Genomic DNA, 25,014 nt, shown 5'->3' on the forward strand with positions numbered 1-25,014 from the left:
AAATACAGCATTTGAGTAAACATCTTTCAACACTGACTCTGTCAAAAATTCAGCTCATTGGGATGGGGTAAGCAAAACACGAGAAAGAAAACATAGAAAAAAAAGTTGCAAAAATGCATTTATTAATAGAATAACAATGTTAAAAATATGGCAACTTCTTAACCATATACATAATTACTGTACAGAACAATATGTTTACTCTTTGGAATGTTCAACAATAAACATTCAACAATCATAGACTTTGGTTAACATTATTAAACATAAATTACATTTAACAAAACAGCGTGTTTTAAATTTACTGAACAAAAGCTTCATAGACAAATATTTAGACAGACAACGTTATATTTAAACTAAACTAAGCTACGGCTATTTTAGACAATCACAAGAACAAATGTATAACTATACATAGAAAATACAGACGTTCCACTTTAAACTGATTTGAACTTATTCCAACGATGAATACTTTAGTTATTCAACACAAAATACATGTATACCTGAACTTAAACAGGAATACATTGGTCACTTTGAACTTAATTAATATGAACAGCCAAAAAGAGAAAAACAGAATCCCTAAAGAAACCCCATCATGAAAAAATTGAAAATGTTGCAGGCTCAGTTTGATAGACGGATTATGGTAATTGCAAGCTGCCGTTCATGCTCTCGGGCATCAGCTTGAGCAGAATTTAATATTTAACATGAACTAGTAAAATTTTGAATTTTGAAACATCTGCATTCGAGATGTTCAACTAAAAGTAGACTTTCACATCAATCAAACCAAGTCTGCGACATTTACATTTTTGCCGTTTTGGGCGTTTTTTTATGGATGTCATCGATTTGTTCAAATCTGAATAGCTTAGACTGTCAAACCCACAATACAATTGAACGTAACAAAATGTTTTAAACATTTAACACAAAAAACACAGATTTATAAGTTAACAAGAATAAGCTCATGTATAATAAAATAAGAAAATTTATATTTGTTGATATCTGACATTGAATAACAATAGACTTTAGATATTATTGTTTAACAATAGCTGCAAGGGCATTCAACAAATAGACATCTCATATATATATCATATATATAAAACAGTAACCAGAAAATCTTAATAAATATTCAATTTTATGATGTTATAAGAAAAAAAGGAATTTGCTATCAATAAATCTTGCTGAGCATAACAAAATGGAAGGTTTTTATCTCTTATGAATAAATCTATATATATGTGTATATGAAGAAGAGAAAAACAACATTGTAAAACAGATGTACAAAAATAGAAATCAGTTTAATTTAAATTTGATGCATCTAAATAACAAGTTCTATTGAACTAAAGAGTTACATGAGTCCATTCCATTCCATTTGGTTTAAGATACATTGCCATGAACACACTGTCGCGAGTGTGAATTATTACGTGTACATTTGTATATTTGGTTGAACTTTTATCTTTATAATATAAAATCTGATTTTTGCAGAAGTAAAACCCGTTTGAGAACTAACAAACTATCCTCAAATTAAAGCTACCTGTTATAGGTGGTGTTTAATTTAATGAAACCTTTCTAATTATATAAAATCAATAAATTCAAATTAACATCTGATGAAACTAAAACCTGTTTTAGAATAATCACTACATTCAGTAATGGAAATTGTCTATTCATTAAAAAAATACTTAGTTTAGATTAAAGATCAGGTAAATAATAAGAAATCAGTCATAATTGTTTAATAAACATCATGTCTTTGAACAAACAAACATTCCTGTGCTTTTAGATGTTTGAATTAATGTGTAGATAATATTTTAACACATGGAAAATAAAAGGGGATATTGACCTTTTTGCACTAAACCCATGATATCTTGAACAATTCTTTGACTGAAAACCCCTTTTTCATCATTTATGTGGAATAAATGTATATCTTAAACAGTAAGGAAAAGAGATTTTTTTCCTGTCCGATTGTTCAAAAACTTAATTATGAGATCTGTCAATAAACATTTTTCCCCAATAGCTGAGAAACATGTCATGTCGAATTCTGTAGTTTACCCTGAATTTTCAATTAAACAGTTTAAAACCATCATAACATGGTAAGAAAACAATATATTTAAATGTCATTTTAAGGTCAGACTATAATTATGTTAAACTTTGACCAAAACCATTTGGTAGTAATGTTGAGTTCAGATACAATATTCTAGCATATAATACTAATTCAAAACCTTTTAATTACTATTTTATGCAGTGAAAACATGATATCTCAATAAATTTTACAACATATTCTATTTTAAAAATAATAGCACCGCATGCAGTGTTTGTGCAAATCTGTTAAAATATCTAAAGTAAAAGGGGCATAACTCCAAAAGTATTCCTTTCAGAATCATACCCCTTGTCTAACAATTGCACCTTGTCATGATAAGCAAGTTTTCCAAGTTTCAAGTTGATAACATTTAAAATATTTGAATAATTGGCTACATTTATGACCATGACTATAAAGACAATGACGCGGCAACGATCATACAATTGGAAACAGACAAGCTAAAAAAATAAAATGTTTAAATTACCTCCCTTTTGTCAAATGTGTATAGATGTACCTGTATTTCAAAATCACATTTACTTAAAAAAAACAACAAATTATTCCCTAGATTAATTATCATATTGAAATATCTAAAATTAGATGCCACTTCAAACATTGTTTTCATAATATGATATTTTGTTTATAAACTTCAACACTTTGCTGTAAAAAACATAACAATCATAGTTCATGATTATTATAATTAATTTATGATAATCATAAAGCAGCTATTATGGCACCACTTACCCAGGCAAAAATTGTACTACTGAACATGTAAAATGGTCTTGCCTTGTTTTAAAGATATACTATGCCCATCTTTGAGTTTAATATTTTTATAACAGAAATTATTGAAATCAATGGAATTCTTCTGAATCTGTCTCATTTGAATAAATAAAATGTGCAAACAATGTATGGGAAGCTGCATTCCCTATTACAGGTTAAGTAAAATTGATACCTTCTTAAAAGAAACAAAATTTGCCTGTTTTTTAAATGACACTATATATTCATATTGTGACCACTATAGTGTGTAGAGTTTAAAACATAACTTATGTGTGAAGTCAAAACATGTTTATCTTAAATTAACAAAAAAGACTCTGCAGCAATTTACAATATTTTTAAAACATCAAATTTGAGCATAGTTTATCTTTAAGATTTAAACAGTTCTTTTGAAGATAAAAGGATTTCAACATCAAATAACAAACATTACCAAGTTAAATTTGCTTACAGATAATGCCTTGCTTGCAAACTTTGTGAATAAGGTGATTCATACTGGTACAAAAAATAAGTCAATAAATAAATTGATACTATTTTCTAAACATACAACAAAATCTGCTAAAATTGCACAAGTAAACATTGTTTATGACAAAATAACACTTAAATATGAAAACCGGTAAACTATGACTTTGTAGTTTTATTTGACTTTATAGTTTTATTTTACAAGTTTTTAAATACCCTTCCATGTTCAAATACTTCCTAAATATACTTATTATGCATGCATATTTTTCAATATTTAGTATGGTTATTTTAGTTTCTAACAAAAATATTAGAATCTGTAAAAAAAATGCTGTAAATCAGACAACACAATACTGATTATTTATCAATAATGAAATGAGATGTTGTCAATAGAATAAAAAGAATTCTGTAGTTTTTAATGCAGAAATTAGACCTGCGTCTTACAAGCGTTCCCGACCTTGTAAGGGAGTAAATATTATATTTGTTTGAATTACTGTATCTACAAGCTGTATCAAAACAATCATCAGCATAATAAAAACTTTTTTATAATGTATGAATTGACAAAAATACCAAAAATCTGTGTTGTTTTTTATTTCAATTATGTTTAGGTTTAGTTTATTGCGTAACTACAAAGTACAAACTAGTTCTTACGGAGCTTGATTTGGCGGTCCAAATCAGAGCCTTATTGATTTGATTTAAATTATGTTAAGATTAAACGTTATTGAATTTACATCAAATTTTTGTATTTAAGCTACAGGCCTCCAGATGAGTCAAAATATTTCAAGAAAATCAAACTTCTGAAAAATGAACTAAGATATTAAGAAAGGTAAAATGATTTCAGATTCACGGTATAGTGTTGGTGTTATGTATGATTAAAGACTTATTTTGCAGTATTTATTACCACATTTCTACTGCATTACTAACGCAGTAAGGGCTTTTTTGCATATTTTGACCTCTTTCTGGTAATAAGTGTAGAATGTAAATGTCGATTTCAATATGTAAATTTCTTTGTTCATCTCACAATATTTTTCTTTTAAATACATTTTCAAAATTTTAATGAAAATCAGCATCAATCTGGAGGCATGCTGCTTTAACATCAATTTGTTGCTTTAATCATGATGACCATTTAATTCATGGGTAAATACACCACTCATCATTTGTGAATAAATTAATTAACTCTGTAACTATACAAAATGAGTCCTGGCATATAACCCACTTGTAACTACATGTAATTCCAAGGGCTGTCATTGATATAGTTTTGTATTGATATATTGAAGGGTAAATATAGACAATATATTGAATCAAATTTTAGATATCCAAACAGTTAATACCTGATTTTATTATTTTGGTAATTTAAAGAGATGAACATGAAAACGTAGCATAATGATTATGATGAATCTGACAATCTCTATACATGTATCTCGTTGTGTATTATTAAATTCTATGGCAACATGGCACAAATTTTATATCAGCCCTAATTTTAAAATGCAAAAGGTAACACCGATCTACAAAAGTGATATCTTTCTAACACAAGTGATATCTTTCAAACACAAGTAATATCTTTCTATCACAAGCAATATCATTTACTTACAAGCATGATATTGCTACACGTAAAATAATGGAAATGACCATTGCATGGAATAGTTCTTTGAGAATTTCTTTGTAAAATTTGTTTTTGTTTTATAAAATATGTTCAGATACAACAAAAAAGTAAGAAGGATGGTTTATAAATCAAACATTTGCTCATTTCACTAATAATTTCTATCTGGAAAGCTATTTACATGTAGGAAGCCATGCAATAAAATAGGATTCTCTCCTGACCAAGTCATTCTATGTTCTTGCTTTTTGCACTATATCATAGAAATTTGAAAAATCGACCCATGCCAAATGGTAATGTCTAGTTTGTTTATCTCACTGCACTGTTTTGCACTTTCCAAGGAAGCAAACGAGTTTTGATAGATATTTAGCTAGCCACTCCATGAAAAAGTCTTTGAACCTTTTCCTCAAAGTCACTTGAAGAACGCCACTCTAAATTTGCTTTTGCACTACTTTTAATGTGCCATTAAGTGGAAACTCCAGTTGAGCTGAGTAAATATTGATTTCAGGGACTCGTTCATTTTACCCTTAAATTGTTTTATTGCAGCTTCGTCAGAGAGGTTAATTGCTAATGTTTCTTTAAGATAGTCAAGGTCATTGACAGAGGTTAACTGAGGTATGCCAGACATCAACATCATCATAAATAGTCGGATCAAGAGGTGTCCTCGTCGCCGTAAAACAAGATAAGCTCTTACACAGTAATCTTCAAACCTGTAAAATAAAAAATACGTTCTTACCATTCAGAACTAGTAAACTGATGAAAAAACTTTTCAAAAAGAAATAGGCACAAAAAGAATATGAGACCTAATATAATATCAATAGTGAAGAACAAGATTCACAGATTTCAGCCCTTAAGATATCAGTAACAGAACCCTAAGGGACAACAAAATTGGGCCTGGCAATCAAAAGGGGCGAAGAAAGCAAAACAGGGGCAAAATATATTACTGTATGTTTGTTTCTTTGGATCCCAAGTGACACCAATGATGTAAAGATCATATGGCAACTTTCAAGCTTTAGTGGTGGAGAACGAAGACTTCAAAAGTGCCCCTTTGTGCATTATTTTAGACACAGGTGTGTTCCTAAATGGAACCAGCAACCTTCGATAATCTTGCTGTATAGCTTCCTCATATGTAAATATCCAAAATCCTTGATAAGATTCGATTCCATTGGTGAGGAGCAAGTGATTTAAAGTCAGTCACTGTAACCACTTGGCCATGGAGGCCCCTCAAATAAGACTATTAACCCTTTACCTCAAATATACGAGATTAAATGCAATTTTCACCACCAGGTCGATCTTAAGGTAACATGTGACCAAAACTAAAAAGCCTTTGACTCTATCTCAATCCATTGAGAAGTTGCAGCACTTTGAAATCAGTTTTGGTGGAAACAATCAAATAACACTTGTGCCAAGTTTGCCCAGTATTAAAGCACTTTTCATAGTTTCATAGCAATTTAAATTTGTAACAGGAGGCTTATCAATGAAAACAGCCATTTTCACAAAATGCTTATGCGATAATGGGTTAACCTGAAAGTTTTTTGATGCACCCTTATGTCACAATTTCAAAGCTTCACCATGGCTTAACTATAGGGATAAGTAGAAAAATCTATTTCAGCCAAACTTTTCCTTCATACAATTAATCTAACGTACAAATCCATTGATGGCATCAATAAATCAAAAGTCTAATGTATTGGTAAATAAATGTAGATGCCATGTAACTAAAGGTAATTAGGTAAATAGATGTAATTAGGTTATTGGAAAATGGAGTACAAATTGATAACCAATGAGAACATAAAATTACAGTTTACTCTCGGTAACTCGAATTTCAAGGGACTGGGCATTTTACTTCGAAAGAAACGGAATTCGAATAACGTGGATCTGCTGCCATTACGTTAACATTCGTACATTTAAATACATGTGCCACTTGAATGTCCAAAGAAGTAGGTTTTGTTATTGTTGATAACGGCAATGATGCAATAGTTATCCATTGAAATGATGATTAATCACTTACAAGCAAAATTTTACATGAACAGAAAGCTATTATTTAAAATTTAATACATGATTGATAATAGGAAACATAAATACAAACATTCGTAGCAATGACATAAATGCAAATTAAGTGCGTTAGTATTCATGTGTAATAATATCAAGCACATGTTTACAATAAGCAATCATGACAATTCATTATTATAGAAGCACAACAACACATTTATTTAAAAAACAATATGTCTTTTACCATGCAGAACTAGTGTCCTATATAGGAGAGTAAGTCCAGGGATTCAATAACCATTCATAAGCTTGCAGATCTTGCCAAGATGTATTCTTCACATTTAGCCAATTTAGGTGTAGATACTACCAGCCGTGTTAATACAACTAGATTAAAGGAGCGCATAATGGAACACATTCCAGACATTGAGTCTCATAAACAGGGCAGAGATGTGTTGTTAGTACATAATGAAGACATTGGCAAGGTAATAAAACAGGCATCTGAGAAGGTATATGATGATGAAGCAATTGCTCTTAGCAAGGTAGCATCGATGATAAGAAGAGACATTTTCAATCAAAGTGACTCATATGACTTTAATGGGACATTTTCTGACAAATGTCAACAAGATTCAATCCCAAAATCATTAAAAGCTCTAATTGAAATGATACTTAGGGGTCCAAATATCGTCGATCAAGAAAATGAAATTTCTAATGCCCAGAATGTACTTAGTATAGCACAACTTATTGTATTTAATTCAACCAGTCGTCGCAGGAATCAGTCAGTGTCCACATATCACACAATAGCTAGGGAACCTGCATTGCCAATATATATTGGATTGATGATCCATGCCGAGACTAGAAAACGTGGTATCATTGATAAACTCAATAATCTTGGAATTTCAATTTCCTATAACAGAGTGCTGGAACTTTCGACCAAGATGGGCAATAGTGTCTGTGATCAGTTTGAGCAGGAGAATATTGTATGTCCTGTTCTTCGCAGAAATATATTATTTTACAATTCTAGTTCCACTACAGCTCATGGTTCATTCCATGGAACTGGAATTTCTATTCTCCAGCATCCGACAAGAGAGTGTCCTGGAGAAGCCCGCAATGTCAATGTAATCAACAAAGATGACCAACAAACTAGATTAGAATACGGTACTTCCAGATACTTATGCTAACATACCGCCTGTTGCTATTCAGAGAAAATCTGAAAATCCGGAGGCAAATAGACCTTTTGCAAGCGCCTGTCAACAAATTCTACCAGCGCTTTAAACAGAAACAAGAGCCCGGTTTGAGCCGGGTGATGCTCCCCGAATAGGTTTTGGACACAGGAATGTAAACCTCTTGTAGTTTCAAAGTTATGTCCCTGGAAAAAGTTCAAAGTGCAATAATTCCAAAATTAGGCATGGCAGAGTTACTGTTCTTTGCACTGCACTTCTAATCAATGTGATATATCAACCTACAAAGTTTCTTGATGATATCTCTAATGATTTTCGAGTTATGTCCCGGACAACTTCAAAAAGTAAAAATAAAGAAAGGGTAATTATTCTAGAATTAGACAAGGCAGAGTTATAATTCTTGTGCACTGCAATCTACCCATTGAGATATATCTACCTACAAAGTTTCATGTTGATATCTCTTAAAGTTTTACAGCTGTGTCCTGGACAAAATTTTTCTAAAAGGGGAAATAATTCAAAAATGAGGCTTAACAGAGTTATGGTTCTTTTGCAATGCACCTCTTATCAATAAGATCTATCTACCTACAATGTTTCATCTTGATATCTCTTATAGTTTTAGATTTATAATCCGGACAAAGTTCAAAGAGTTAAAATTAACAAAGGGTAATAACTCCAAAATAAGGACAAAAAGAGTTATTGTTCTTAAGCACTGCACATTTACTCATTGAGATCTATTCACCTACAAAGTTTCATGTTGATATCTCTTATAGTTTTAGAGTTATGCCCCGGATAAGATTTTTCTATACGGGGAGATTATTAAAAAACCGGGCTAAATAGAGTTATGGTTCTTTGACACTGCACTCCCCCTCAATGCCCTCTACCACTGTATGAAGTTTAAACAAATTATCTCCAAAGGTTTTCAAGTTATGCTCCGGACAAGACAACGGACGGACGGACGGAGGGATGTCCGGCCGAATTGGAATATGGGGCCATTTCTATTGTTATTTTCTATTGTTTAACAGAGGGCGAATGGCCCATTACTCTATTGTTACGGAATGAACTCTATTGTTCTCTTTTGTTCTGTTTACAGTTAGATGGCCCTCTAACCCTAATCGGTAGTGCGGACAGACGGACGGACAGACGGACAAGGCGCCGACTATATGCCCCCCCCCCCCGAAATTTTTCGGGGATCATAAAACGGTATATTTTTTTTTGATTAACAATATTTCTAGTTTCAGTTTGTGATGCATTAAATGACACGATCATCATAGAGTAATAACATATTTTTAGACTTTTTGGTTAAGTTAAGTTACATTAAAAACACTTCATGTTTGGTATTCATAATTGATTTTGTACATAATTGTGTCATAATTGGACAATATTTTCAATCGGAAAGAGTCATGAAGTTAATCAAGGTATCTTATGTTTAACCTTGTTGTCCATTTTAGGTGGTTGGAACATGTGAGGAATGAGGTTGAGTCAAAAGAATCACAAGATACAGCGATATCATGGTCAGCATTTCATGCCAATGTGGCCACTCAGAAAGAGTATGATTCACCTGTTGACATTGGTGCTTTATTACCACTGTTCAATGATGAAACCAATTCTGTGTCCATGATATGTCATTCTATGAGTATCATAGCAGGTATTGTACATCACCTTAACCCTTGGCCAAATCCCAGTAATGACATGTGATCAGCCACTTTATGCTTTAGCTAAACAAATACAGAGGTACTGATCTGATATATATGGTGAATCCAAGATTGTAATCTTGCTTGAAGGTCTTCATATTGAGATTGCTGTTTTGAAAATGATAGGAGATTGGTTACAGGATAGGGGCTGGGCACATGCGCTTGTGCAAGCCATTATTGCTTGTGCAGGTACAGCAGATCCGTTCCTTAAAGCGTCACATGTTGCCCGATCCCGCCATGCTCATCAAGTAACAGCATATCCCTGATGTATCAGGCGTATCAAGCCTTTATTGAGTCACATGTTGGAGACCAAGGTACAACAGCTGTTGAGTTTAATGCTTGGCGAACGCAAAGAGAAAATGAAAGTTCGCAGTTTCTGTTTTGATCGATTACATTAAAATTAGAACAGTCAATTTTAATGTTTGTGAGATCATTACGAGAAGGGAATTTCAAGCTATACAAAGAATTTAGATCACATTCATCCCGATATTGCTGAGCAGTTTGAAAATAGGCGCTTTGTAAATGCAAAACTCATCATGCTTTCTCCTCGATTCTGATTGACCAAGCTCATGAACAAAACAATAAATTAGTTAAAGGTGATAGTTGTGCTATTGGCTTTACTGAAAACTCAAACCAGCTGTTACGTTGGATGGTATCAGGAAAAGAGATTGCAAGAGCTCTCCAGGAATTCGAGCAAGGGCAGAATTGTAAGAACAGTTCACTAACTGATGATAAAGACTTGTGTGCCGTCATTGAAGAGTTTGGAAATCCCTTCAATGATTACACAGAGAACCTTTTAGTATTAGATACTCGGGACATTCTTGATGATCAGGTGAAGGACACCGTTAAGCAAGTTGAAAGAGTTGGCAAAAACTAAAACTCCGCGAGTCGGATGTGTCGCCTTGTGAACACTATAGTTTAGGAGAAATGGCCAGGGAAAAAATGAAATATGAAAACTAACAAAGGTCAATAACTGAAAATATAATAAGTGCAGAGCAACAGTTTCTATGTACTGAACTTCTTATCAATATCTATCATTCTATGAAGCTTCAAGTCAATATCTTTTATAAGTTATGAGAAATAGCCTGGACAAAAATAAAGTATGCAAATTAATAAAGGGTAATAACTCACAAATAAGAGTACCAGTTCTTAAACACTGCACTTTTTCTTAATGAGACCTATCATCCTATGCCATTTCATGTCCATAGCTTTCATACTTGAGGACAAATGACCGGGACAAAGTATGAAAATTAACAAAGGGCAATAACTCAAAAAATAAGAAATGCAGAGTACCGGTTCTTTTGCACTGCACTTTTTCTTAATGAGATCTATCATCCTATGAAGTTTCAAGTCCATAGCTTTTATAGTTGAAGAGAAATGGCCCGGACAAAATTAAAGTATGAAAATTAACAAAGGGCAATAACTCAAAAATAAAGAAGTGCAGAGTACCGGTCCTTGTGCACTGCACTTCGGGTTATTGAAAGAAGCTTGCATACCAAGTTTGAAGTCAATCAGACTTAAAGTGACTGAGTTATGCTCCGGATAAGCTTTAGGGGACGCCGACAACGACGCCGACAAAAGTAATCCCTATATGTCACCTTTTCAAGGCGACACAAAAATAGTCTAAAAGCTGCAACAAGAGGCAAACGTGGACAAGGTAAAACCTATCTATGACTACAAGTGATACACAATCCAAATGGTAGTACTGAATACATCTATTATACTTTGAAACACAAAAAAACCACACTTTTTTTGTGAATTTTGGTGGCCATTTTGAAAGCCATTTTGAAATAAATGCAGCACTTAAATTCAAATCTTTTTAGAGATAAACAATGATTTATATGTGTGCAACATGAAATAAGTAAATTTGATAACAATTTATCAATTTATTAAACTGTATTTTCATTTCCAGTCATTGTTTTATCTAATGGAAGCCATCTTGGCGGCCATCTTGATAATGGCGGCCATTTTGAAAATTGAAGTTGGGTGCATAGCTGAAATTGAACAGAATTGGTTCATCAACAAACGTGCGAAGTTCGTTTCTTTTTATCACAAAGTGAACAATCTTCTCACCGTATGATCCCACTTTAAATATCAGCGATAAAAAAGTGCAAATTTGTAACCAAAAATATTTAGTAGTTATGTTTCCCAAAACTGTTAAAAACCCAATTGAGTCCTTTCCTTTAATCATTTTTATGACGTGTTTTATACATGTGACCGAAATTTTAAAATTCTAAAAACATGTGACAGAGGAAACCTTTCCCGTTGCTCATAGGTAGACCCTTGGACCCTGGATCGTTTTTCCCGGGAAAGCACAGGTTACTTTCGTTGGAAATGATCTGAAACCCTTCCTGGGTCTTCGCACTGTACTCTGCTTTGGGTGTACAAAGTTTCGTTACTGCAAAGGAAGGAACTATTACTGGAAAACTGTTGACCCCTGCCAGGAACGATGCGTCGTTAAACCATGCCCTGCTGATTTCGATGTGGCTTAGGGGTGGGTGCCCGAAGTAAAAACTCCAAATAGACCACCGATAACATGAAACTTCTCCAAACCCCTCCAGAGGCGTGCACGTCGCGGAGAAGGCACAAGGCAGGTCAAGGTCAAGTCGTCTCAAGTACCAGAAATGATTGGTTGACCTGTCGTGACTAACTCTGGAGGGTGGCGCTAACAGACGGGTTTTTGTTATCGTTGGTCGGACAGCTGATGCCTTGACAGTATTGTCGACTCCTTCACCACCATTGAACAAAGAACGGGCTACAGGAAGATTCAATATGAAAAAGGCGTCCCCGATGAGACTACACAGTGGACTGGCAAAGATGCTTAAATCTCTGACATATGGTTATTCCGGTGCCAAGTATAAACAACTCAAACTACTACAACATCTCACCTTGATGTCCCTGACCTTTCATCACTCAGCTTTTTCACACTTTGACTAATTGAGATGAAAATATGTTGGATTTCAATTGACGAAGAAAAAAATTCTTTAGATTAAACAAGAGTCTCAATTTTTAAGTCAAAATTTGGCCTAAGCAGGATTAAAGTACAAAAATAAAGAAGGAAATTTGACGGGACTTTAGATGTTCTTTGACTAACTCGGAATTTTGAGTAAGGTGATTTTGACTTTTTGTAAGTCAACTGTACTTACTTTTTGTAATTGTCTTTCTCTGATTCTCCTTTAGTGATGACATAATAGAAAATGTGGCGTTAAAAAAAACGGTACTCGTTCTCTTTTGAAACCAAATTTTGACTTGAAAAATTTCCAAGAAAGTGGCCAAAGTCAATATGAAATAGCTGAAATATATTAAAAAATTCCTTAATATTACATATGTTTATCACATTTTTTAAAACTTGAAAATTTCACATTTATCTGCTATTAACCGAATGGTAAAATCTGTATGAATTATCAAACCTATTTCTGAATATTTGTTAACAATTATCTTTCCCCGGAATTTGTTTGTTTGTTTTGCTTGATTTCAAGTCACACCACATGTTGTCCATGAAATTAACATAGCCTGTTGCAATTTTGAAACCATAATATGATTGTCACTTAATTACAACTTAGTAAAAATTAATGCCTTTTTTTAAAACAATAGTTAATAAAATAAAATATGCATATTCTACAAATAAATGAACGCATTACCTGCCCCGTCTCTTTTAACATTATATTGTCATTGTGTCTATCCCCAATACCCAGCACATATGTGGCCACCGTGTAACCAGCACATGATAATGTGAATTCCTCTATCGCAGTTTCTAATCTGAAATATCAAAGTCAAATATTTTTCTCTCTTCTCAGTTTTAAGTCATTGAGGATATTGAACGAGTGTATGTTCAATACTGAATTTACTGAACGAGCTGAATAACATTATATTATGTGAGCCTGTGGTGAACATGATATTACTTTATTCAACAAGTTCAATAAATTCAGTGATGAATGTACATGAACATGATATCCTGTTTATCATATAAACAAAACAAAGACTGTTGAAAGTGAAAAAGAATAATTTATTTCATTGGCGCGCTTATAGTGTAACGCTAATATTTAGCTTGTTTTTACACTATGTTTGTATGATGTAAATGACATCACATCAAAATATATGCACGGCCATGCAATACCATATTTACAGAGTCCCAGAAACAGCATGCATATGTGATAAATACAGATATTGAACTCTTCACATTTGTTGAGCTTTTTTCTAGCAATTATCCAACATGCTGTTGTATTTTGGCACTAGTGGGTATCAGAGTAGAAAATCATCAAACTTTCAAAGCTGGTTTTACGCTAAACAGTGTTTTTGTCCGCACAGTCATATTCACAGGAGGGCTTTTATCCGCCTTGTTAATTTCACGGAAGGGCTTTTGTCCGCCCAGTCATTTTCATGGGAGGGCTTTTGTCCGCCTTGTCATTTTTTACAGGAGGGCTTTTGTCCGGGAGGGCTTTTGTCCGTTTACCAGTTTTAGGCATATGACATTATTACATAATAGGCATGTTTCATACTATTGTTATGAAATCTATTAATACATGTAGTAACAAAATTGCTGGTAAAGCATACAGGTAACTTGTGAATGGTTGGCAAAAAATATGGCAGCTAATAAAATGCAAAACAAAGAAATTTTATATTAATAATAACAAAGTTATTTTTCATGAAACAGTTAAATATTTCATATCATTAGAAAGAATTGTAAACTCATATTTTACACATTAAAAAATAATTTTTCAAAACTTTTTACCTTTTTCTTAGTAAAGGGTTAAATTTTATGCTAGGAAGCTATTGAAAATACAGTTGAAAAATAGCCGAATTTCTATTTTTAAAAGTAAAAAATGAAAATCCACTTTATTTCCAAAATATGGCTTTAAAAAACTTTCAAGTAATGTAAAAATCTAAAATATCGATCCACAAATTTAAAAAGTTATTAGAATTTTAAAATTCTGCTTCTACATAATGAATATTAATATTGGCTCTTTTTGTCAATCACTTAATCTGCTAATTTCTGGTAGCAGGTGCTTGTGATGTCATCAGACAACTTGTCTATTACTAATTTCAACATACTTATTTACTCCGATGCCTTTTATTTCTTTCACTAAAAACCCTAATTTTACGCATTTTATATCATAATCATATAATAACTCACTCAGATTCTGTCTTATTTTTATCCTTTAACCATTCATAAAGTGTCTTCTTGTCGAAAGCCCCGCTTTGTTTCTGTATCTTAGCAAGAGTAGCTGATCGTCGTACAACCTCTATTCCCCGTTCAAACCCCGTTGCTTACACCCCTAGCTTTTTCCCGTTTAAAAAGGCCCAAAAAAATGATTAAAAATTACTTTTAAAACAATCTCAATTTAACATAAAAATTATCATACATGTTTAAAAAATAGTCAGCTAGTCTAAAAATATATAATGCCCCCCCACTTTTTTTTTTGATGGCTTGCTTTTGGACTTTGTTTTGTGCTAGCTGTTCCTTACCTGGGTTCTGTTTTGGGTTTGGGTTTTTTTAGGGGAACCATTTAACACATTTTTGCCTTTTGAAATGGGGTAACTCAAGTCCAAAACAATTGTCGATAATCCAAATCAAAAGGGCCAATGCTTGTGCTGAAAATAATGCCCAGCTGGGGACACGAGGTTTTCTTCCACCAGTAATACTTTATAGCCATCAAAAGACCTTAACAGAGCCAATATGACTTAATACCATACAAACAACACACATAAAAACTATAGGCACACATGGTGGTCACCTGATCAACTCTTAAAAAGCTACCCAATTATCCTATTGTTACAAATAAACATAACATTAATTTAAGACATTCATTTTTTTCTAATTTAGTTAAATAATATATAACAAACATGATCTTTAACCATTAAATGCACTACATGGCAAAATCTTATTATAACTGTAACACGTTATACTAGATACAGACCTTATATCTTTATTTAACTTCCAAAAAATATATAATATAGCATAGCTCAATACAATATTCATCTATTACATTGCTTATATTAAGAGCAACTTTAATCCTAGCTTAAACACCAGTTACTTACCTTAGATCTAAATTCTCTGCTTTCCAAATACTGTCCATTACTTGAAGCATTTGTAGAGTTAACATATCTTGTCTTAAATCTGAAATCAAACAAAATGTTAGTAAATAGTAACAACATGGCTGTTTACAAATTCTAAAAGATGACACTATCATTTAAACAAGAATTTGTAACAGAGTTACCAACGTGCCCCGCCTCATGAAGTTTAATATGAAGCATAAAATTGTGCAATTTCAAAAGACTGTGGTATGGATCTTGCGACTTTCAGTCCAAAATTATGATCAATCCTAGATCTGCAAATGCAACAAAAATTTTAATAAAGAAATAAAATGAAACACGAAATTTAAAAATCTATAATGTCAAGCTCTGACCCCTAAGTGTGACCTTGACCTTGGAGGTAGGGGTGCAGGTGATGTGCATGACATAACGTCTTATTATTGTAACTTTTTGTGCCAAGTATTTTCAAAATCCCTTAAAATATGAAGAAGTTATAGATCGGACACGACATTTACCCTATAACAGACTATGTTAATCTTTGACCTCTAAGTGTGACCTTAGAGGTAGGGACTCATATTTTGCGCCTGACATATCGTCTTATTATTGTGATTATTTGTGCAAAGTATTTTCGAAATCCTTTGATCTATGAAAAAGTTATGGACTAGACACAAAATATACCCTATTACATACTATGTAAATTTTTGTCCTCTTAGTGTGATCTTGACCTTGGAGGAAGGGACACAGATGTTACGCATGACATATCATCTTATCATTGTGACTATTTGTGTCAAGTATTTTCAAAATACCTTAATCTATGAAGAAATATACCATACAACAGACTCTGTTAACCTTTGACCTCTAAGTGTAACCTTGACCTTGATGGTAGGGGTGCAGGTGTTGTACTTGACATATCGTCTTATTATTGTGACTATTTGTGCCAAGTTATTTCAAAATCCCTTGAACTATGAAGAAGTTCTAGATCGGACACAATATATACCCTATAACAGACTATGTTAATTTTTGACCTTGACCGTGGAGGTAGGGATGCAGGTGTTTCGCATGATACATCCTCTTATTATAGTGACTATTTGTGCCAAGTATCTTAAAGATCCTTTGATCTTTGAAAAATTATGGACCGGACACAAAATATACCCTATAACAGACTATGTTAATATTTGACCTCCAAGTGTTACCTTGACTTTGGAGGTAGGTGTCGTCTGATTATTGTGAACAACTGCGGCAAGTATTTACAAAATCCCTTCATAGATAAGAAAGTTATGGACTGGACACGACATATACCTTCATATAGACAATGTTGACATTGAATAAGCAAATGCACCTTGACCTTGGGGAAGGGGTCTGGTTGTTGCGCATGACACATTGTCTCATTATAACAAACATTTGTGCCAAGTTATTTCAAATTCCTTCGATAAATGACAAAGTTATAGACCGGAAACGAAAGTGTGACGAAGGAAAGACAGACTGACGTACTCACAAAATGGTACTTATGTGACTTTTCCATTGATCTTTTAGGACATTTTTAGTCAAAGAAGGCTTAAAAAAGACACACAAGTAATAACAGGATGAAAAGGATCAAAGAAAATTTACTGTTACCCATTGTTCTCCAAGTCACAAAAGTACCTCTGTTCATACGGATGGACAGACGGACGGAGCCTAGTTCTATATCCCCCTTTTTTTCCTCGAAAAGGCGGGGGACAATAAACTGTAATCTATCACTGGTTTCTTTTTTTATGTCTATACTCCTGCATTATTACCAAAACAAGAGGTGTTGGTAGGACAGCATTCTCTACTATTCTCAGTGCTTGACAGAGCCTGGAAAATGTAGAATTTTTTGTGGTTTAAAAAGGAAAATTATCCATGTAAGAGTTATGGACCTTGGACAGTGACCTTCTTTTATTCTCTAAAATAAGTGTGTGAAGTTTCTACCGATTTTCTCGAATAGTTTGAAAGATATCAAATTGCACAAAAAAACTTGACCAAAAAGTGATACTGATACCTGGGTGAGTACAATAGCTCTCCTATTTTTTTGCTGAGATAAAAATGAATCTCAATACATAATAAATAATATGAGACCATTTATTGTTACTGTTACTTCTTAAAATACAACTACAATATAATAAAACATATATACCATCCCCATTTTTGTAGATAATATGGATTTCTTGGCCTTCATCATCCTCGTTAGACCAAACAAGATATAGGGGGCGCTGTTTTGAGTCCATGAACTTACACTGGTCTGTGCTATAAATATAAATCATACGTATCTCTATAACCTAGTATTGTTTCACATCAAAGTCGATAATAGTTGTATAAATTGGGCAACCGTGTAAACAAACTGTTCATAAAATAGCATGTTAAACTACTTCAAGTATTGAATATTGAAATACATGTATAAATCATTATTGAGTAAAAATAGACAGAACTACCTACTGTTACCTACAAAATTAATTTGATGGTCATAAAATAAGTAACACTATTTGGAAGTAGTAATTTTTCTAACTAACTGAAAAAAAGGTATTATCAAGGTATTCTTTTCAATCCAGCTGTCCAATTCTCGTCATGTAAAGAAATCACCTTATTTTACAATGATTGGAATGAAATATGAAAGGACATCATTTTCTCTACACTTACTCAAGTTTTTTGACTCTATATAAAGGTGAAAGTGGGCTATTTAAGTGGGATAATTTCTCCTGGTAGGTTTGCTGTGCTAAAACCATTCTCATAGTTGAACGTGCCTGCTTCATCACTCTCTGAAATAAAATGATACAATGAACATGGATAAAATACAAAAGATACAATGAACATGGATGTTAGTCAATAAAATATGGAATTTTATCAAAAAAGATCAATTGTAGAAACAATAATTTTTTCCAAATAATTATTAATAGAAGGAAAGTCATCTTTTTCATGCATTAACATCTTCACAGGGAGGCATATAAAGGTTAAGCCTTTGAGATGACCCAGGACTTCTTCAAGGCCGTTGCGTTTTCTTCGTGCTAATTGGCAAATACAACAAACCCGGTGGTGTAATGGTTAGCATACCAGACCGGCAATCCAGAGACCCGTGGTTCTAGTCCCGGCTGCGGCATGTCGATTTTTTTTGCAATATTTTTATGTATAAATTCCATATATAAAATCAATGACCCCTTGGTGCAGAGCCAATTTTGACCACAGGGCATTTATTTGAACAAACTTTGTACATATCCACTAGAAGATGTTTAATGCCAAATATCTAATCTATAGTGCTTTCAGATTGTCAAAAGATCACCTTTTAAGTTTTTACTATGCACATGTAAGGAAAATCAATGACCCCCTGGAATGGTGCCAATTTTGATCCTAGGGCATTTATTTGAACAAACTTTGTAGATATCCACTAGAAGATGTTTCATGGCAAATATCTTATCTATAGTGCTTTCGGATTGTCACAAGAAGATATCTCTGTTTTTACTTTATACATAAAAGGAATAGCAAATACAATGACCCCCCTGGGGCAAGGTCAATTTTAACCCTAGAGAATGTATTTCAAAAAACTTGGTAGACATCCACTAGAACATGTTTCATGCCAAATATCTCATCTTTAGTGCTTTTGGATTAACACAAGAAGATTTTTAAGTTTTCACTACATGTACATATAAGGAAAATCAATGACACCCTTGGGCGGGGCCAATTTTGACCTTAGGGCATTTAATTGAACAAACTTGGTAGACATTAGCTAGAAGATGTTTCATGCCAAATATCTTAGCTCTATCTCTTTCGGTTTTTTACCAGAATCTTTTTAATGGAATTCTTAGAACAATTTTTAAAGGGCTTCATGCAAGGAACATTCCTGCTTGGCCTTTTGGTATAGGTGGAGTTGTTGTTTTAAGAGTTTGATTACATGTTTTGAAGGTCGCACGACAGACGCAGGGCGGTCACAAAATTCACCCTTGAGCACTTTGTGCTCAGGTGAGCTCAAAATGTACAGAGGGTCACTTGAGGTCTTTCTCCATCAGCAATCCGGAAAGTCGCCATATTATCAAATCCATAGATCCACATTTTGTTGCTTGTTGTTTTGATAAAGAAACCATTTTAGCTACAAAATTTGACTCCAGTTTCGAATAACTAGAACTCCGCGAGTCGGATGTGTCGCCTTGAGAACAATATAGTTTAAGAGAAATGGCCAGGACAAAAATGAAATTTGAAAATCAACAAAGGGTAATATTTAACTCAAAATATAAGAAATGCAGATCAGCAGTTTCTGTGCACTGCACTTCTTATCAATAAGATCTATCATCCTATTAAGTTTCAAGTCTAAAGCCTATATAATTTATGAGAAATGGCCTGGACAAAAATAAAGTATGAAAATTAACAAAGGGCAATAACTCAAAAACTAAGAAATGCAGAGTACCAGTTCTTGGGCACTGCACTTCTTCTTAAGAGATCTATCATCCTATGAAGTTTTATGTCCATAGCTTTTATACTTGAGGAGAAGTGGGCGCGACAAAAAAATAAAGTATGAAAATGAACAAAGGGCGATAACTAAAAAAAAAAGAAATGCAGAGTACCAGTTCTTGTGCACTGCACTTTTTCTTAATAAGATCTATCATCCTATGAAGTTTCCAGTCCATAGCTTTTATACTTTAGGAGAAATGGCCTGGACAAAAATAAAGAATGAAAATAAACAAAGGGCAATGACTCAAAAAATAAGAAGTGAAGAGTACCAGTTCTTGTGCACTGCACTTCGGATCATTATAAGAAGCATGCATACCAAGTTTGAAGTCAATCCGACTTATAATAACTGACTTATACTCCAGACAAGCTTTAGGGGACGCCGATGCCGACAACGACGCCGAGACCGCCGACAAAAGTAACCCCTATATGTCTCCTTTCTCAAGGCGACACAAAAATCCAGATTCAAAAAGACATACCTCATCTCTGGACACATTTTTCTCCAACTTTATGAGTTGACTGACGGCATTGAGTTTATTGAGGGCATCAAACTGTTTGTATAACACGTTTAAATGGTCTGGGCTGACTTTGAGATATGTCTCTAACAGCAAACCGAATCTCACTGTAACAATTGGGTTATGTAGCTCTGACCTGCAAATCAAAGCAACTATTATGTCAAAGCAACAAGTATGTAAAAGGCACATTATGTCCTAGAAATGCATTAATTTTATTTCTCAAAAACTCTGCATTCTTTGTGTCATATTTTAGTTCACTGGCCTTCAATATCTATTGCTTCTGTTGCTTAAAGGTAATTAGTACAGTTATGCTCTCCTTATTGAGCTAAGTGGGCCAACATAAGACATTGATTAACAGAAGCTTCTTGCCATCTTCACTTTATTTTCCTTTTTTTTTACTGCTCGAAAGGGATCACACTCTTCCAGCATCTATCAGTATTATTCAAACGAGACCCATAGTCAGAATTTGTTTGCTCAATATTGTTGGATCACTCAATCACCCCCCTTTTCCCCAAACTCAATAATTAATTCAAAACCATAAACAACTTAAACTTATTTGCATATACCCTTGAAATTAAGCCAACAAAGTTTGACTGATAATAATTTTATAGTCCACATACAGTAGCATACTGATACTAAAATACTCACTTTAGAAGCCAAAAAAGTTGTTGACCGATATGTTGATTCCTGAGTGCACGTTCGAGAAGAAACTCCGACAGTGGACAGTATAAATAATTTTCATACTTTAAAGCTTGAACAAGTTGTAGTAGATAAAGTGACACTTCATCATCACTGAAATACAAGTGCATCTACATGTACTTATTATCTAAAGTTGAGAAATTAGCAAAATAGTATGGATTTAACTCACTACAATGTTGGAGCAGAAATCGTGATCACAAAATAGAAAAATATCACATTTTCTGCTGATTCTTACAGTTAACATTCATTTTCATATATACAGTCAACTTTCGTTATCTCGACATCGCTTTCCTCAATATTTCGTTACCTCGATTACATTTTGAAAGTCCTGATTTTTTCCTTCTTTATCTATATTGGAAATATTTGTTAATCTCGATATTTTCATTCGAAATTTCAGTATCTCGAAGCAAAATTTAATCCCCGACAGTAATTTTCACGCTATTTTCCTTTCTTTATCTCGACTTATAATCTTACGTCTCTCTCCCCCGTAGAGGTGTGAAAAACACAAACCAGACAATAATCACTTAATAGCATGTGTCATAATGATGGCAATGTTTGTAACAAGTCGTGCTTTGTTTATAAAAGTTTACCTTATTAAAGTATTAGTTGACTTATGTTCGAAATGAGTGAATTTTCCACTTTTTTAAATAAAATATTCGAACACTGTATTAAATTCATCGTGACTATAGATGTAAATGAAAAAGTCTTCAGTATAGAAACAATATCGTTGCAATATTGTTTTACAACATCAAAAAAAAAATCGAACAGCGGAAGAACTATCTCGAGAATGATCCGATAACCAACCCGGGAGGATATCTGGATCGACCGCGCTGAAAACATTTTCACTATAGTGGTGTATTACTGAGTAAACCTCACTGTGTTTTTTTTTTATCACAGACTCCCGTATTTCCGCTGATAAACATCCGCTCATTTAACTTATTAACAAGGCAACAAGACATGGAGATATCACACTTTTAATTTATTTGAAAATCAGTTACTGCCTTGTCAAAACCTTATACGTTTATCTCTACATTTCGTTAGCTTGATATTTTTTGGACGGTCCAGATGACTTCGAGATAACGAGAGTCGACTGTACATCATTATTACAAGATGAATTAGACATCTAAAAAGTGCAATTTGGTGAGTTGAAAGACAAGGTTTAACATTTAATCATTTAAGCGCTTTCTCCAGTATATACATGGGTATAGAATTTAATGTGGTGTTTCAACACTTTTTTGCAGTCTCACTCAAATAGTGAGTGTAATGTTCAATACAGTAAATTCTGATAATCCAACATATAAATGTGTAGTGTATATTCTCCTGAAAAGCCATTGTTTTGTTTAAAGTTTAGTGACACTGCATGACCTGTGGTTTCTTTTTCCTGAAATTTTCTCAATATTTTCTTTAAGAAGAAAATGTGATACAAAAAATTGATATGGTACAAAAATCTGCTTATAAGACATTTTATTGATAATGGTATTACGACACCTGTTTATAAATAATAGAGAACAAAAACAAACATTACCTGAGATCTTGTAAACAGTCCACGGCATATCTTCGTACATTTTTGTCAGGAAAGTTAAAATCTAGCAATTCTAAAGCATGATCCACAGGTATCTTCTGACCCCATGAATTTAACAAAATCTGCATCTGTAATTAAACAATACATGAACAGTGTATGGTTTACAAGGATAGCATCCTAAATGGGATCAAGACCCGCCAATTACATTAAATACATTAATGTGAGAAAACCATCTGTCTGATTCAAAGAAAGTACACATGGACTGCTGTAAACGTATGTCAGGATGGGGAAAATAAATACAATTCTTATACAGTTTTCTAAGTTTATAACAAGTATTTCGGCAACAACAGTGTCTAGTGAGTTAATAATACTGGATATAAATACATACCAACTTACAAGTTTGGATAACAATGTCGTTTGTAAGATGTTTACTGAATTTGAAATTTGGCGGTTTTAAAAACTTCATTTACATTACTTGGAGGTCAAGACCGAAGTGACAACATTCGTTGGATTCCGACTTTTATAAGGTTCGATGTTTGAAATCCACCCAATGAAACAACAGAAATCCGGAAATCCTCGAATGGACAGACGGCCGGATTTCTGAATCTGAAATCTTGGATTTCAATGGCGGCCATATTGAAATCTCATATAAAATCTACATACGAAAATCATTAATATACAGAAACATGTAGTGAATATTTAAGGATTTCTGACCTTAATCAATCATAAACTTTACATAAATTAGGTTCTTGAATTGAATTTGACTGAAATTGATATTAACAATAAGAAATCTTCAATATAAAATATGAAGTGACAGATTTTCAAAGATGTCTGTCATTCGACGTCTGCTACACAAAAATGTAAAGAGAAAATCAGTTATCTGCTATACATAAAAGGTAAGTTTAACAATTTTATCAGCTTAAATTGCAAAGTCAATAAGTGTTAATACAGTGTTCCTTCAGATCAATCAGGTAATTGAATCTTGTTATTGTAGAAGTCAACAAATTATGGAGCTATGGGATTTCACAATGTCACTTTGATTTCATTAAAAGTTCTGTTGTAAGTACATTTCAGAATAATGCTAGAATGTCAGATCCTTACACACCCCCTCCCTAAGTCTTTAAGACTGATATTCCCTGAACTTTTTATACTGTCCGAAATAGGTACTAAACCACAAAATATTTATGATTTATTTCACAGTTAGTTAAAACTTCTGCTGTTCTGTAATTATTATTACTTTATGTATATATATTATATGAAAAGTTTATTTAATCAGATAATGTAAATGTCCTCAGTCTTATTGTAGTTTTTATGTCATGCTTAATTATTTTATTTAATTCCTAGGTGTTGATTCTTCAGATGCGGATTTTAACATCGGCAATTTGTTTAAGGATAGTGTCTAGTTCTTTTGAGCGTGATGCTGCTGCTAGCTGATACATGTCCAAAATTTTGTAAGTATCTTTCCCAGTTTTTACTATTTCTTTCAGCTTTAAAAATGTTTCAACTTGTAATCGGATTGGGTGGTACTCTCGTGGTACTGGTGTACTAGGAAGCATCAGGAACGTATACTTAGTTACTATCTGATCTATTGTAGATATGGGGTTTCCATCCTGATCAACATCCAAGTTCATGGCAGCTGTAAAAAAAAATTGGAAAAGCCCCTTTAAACCATTTTGCGTCCAGTTCTTTGGGGGCCATTGAACGTGGGATAACCCCTTTTTCTATCTTCTTTATGGTCTGATTTCCCCTTTTTTTTTAGTGGGAGCCTAAGGGAAACAGTCCATGTAACAAGAGCTCTGATGCTATGGCTCTTAGGTTATTTTCTGGAGTTTCTTGGGTATAAGATGTAGAGACAGGTAGAGCTGGTATGTCACTGGGTGGTAAACAAGCATGGGTGGGGCTTTGAGAGTTATTAGTGTCATTAATTGAGTAACTGTCTTTGGTTACTTTGTAAACGGTATCAATCAGGGTTTGAGATATTTGTAGTGTGTTTGCCAACGCATCACTAAGCACAGTGTACTGATAACTGTCAACCTCATCAGAACAATTTACACTTGTATC

The 25,014-nt window shown here is 33.4% G+C and overlaps 1 pseudogene; it reads right to left on the minus strand.

The window, feature by feature from the left end:
• Positions 1-95: 95 nt before the first annotated feature.
• LOC132753022 (phosphatidylinositol 4,5-bisphosphate 3-kinase catalytic subunit beta isoform-like) overlaps positions 96-25,014 on the minus strand; it is a 73,723-nt pseudogene continuing 48,804 nt past the window's right edge.

This window comes from Ruditapes philippinarum, unplaced genomic scaffold, assembly GCF_026571515.1.
Source record: "Ruditapes philippinarum isolate M1 unplaced genomic scaffold, ASM2657151v2 ctg689_1_1_1_1, whole genome shotgun sequence".
NCBI lineage: Eukaryota > Metazoa > Mollusca > Bivalvia > Venerida > Veneridae > Ruditapes > Ruditapes philippinarum.